Consider the following 678-nt stretch of genomic DNA (forward strand, 5'->3'; position numbering starts at 1 on the left):
TAAGGAGAAGGAGGAGACTAAGGAAAAGTTGGGTGGCAGGAGGTTCCCGAGTCAGTGGGAGGGGCAGGGTACAGAAATCTCCAGCGTCAACTTTTTTATAGGTGTCTGCTCTTTCGGCATCAGCAGCACCCGGGAGCTTGTTAGAAATGCAGAATCTCAGGGCAAACTGCAGTTGTGGTGAATCAGAATCCACATTTTAACCAGATCCCCAGGTGATCATAGCTTGTAACCCTCACAACAAGCAGTAATGGGGCATTACTGCTCCCATTTTTACCAATGATACGCAAAGAAGTTGCTTGAGATCAGGGCTGATCAGTAGCTGAGCCAAGATTCAATTCCAGAACCTTCTGAGTCCAGTGTTCCTTTCAAAAGGTAGAAAAGTACGTTCAGAGGAAGTTCCACTGTCACTCAACTCAGAGTTGTTTTAGACGCCATAATCCGCCAAGCGCTAAATCACTGATCTGTAGCTCTAGTGACACCATCTGTGTTTGTTGAGATAGTGATGCATGAATCCCTTTCAGAGCCCTTGGAAACCTAAGAAACATCGACAAGGTTGGAACTTCACTTCCCAGAGAACCTCGCGGCTTCCTCTCGCGCGGGGCATGATGGTCACCACGCCCCCTTGCTCTCAGGTGGGGCTGCCCAGCAAAAGCGGGACACGTCCCAGAGTGACGTGAG

This window comes from Sturnira hondurensis, unplaced genomic scaffold (genome assembly GCF_014824575.4).
Source record: "Sturnira hondurensis isolate 20B ecotype Veracruz unplaced genomic scaffold, ASM1482457v3 Scaffold0006437, whole genome shotgun sequence".
Lineage (NCBI taxonomy): Eukaryota > Metazoa > Chordata > Mammalia > Chiroptera > Phyllostomidae > Sturnira > Sturnira hondurensis.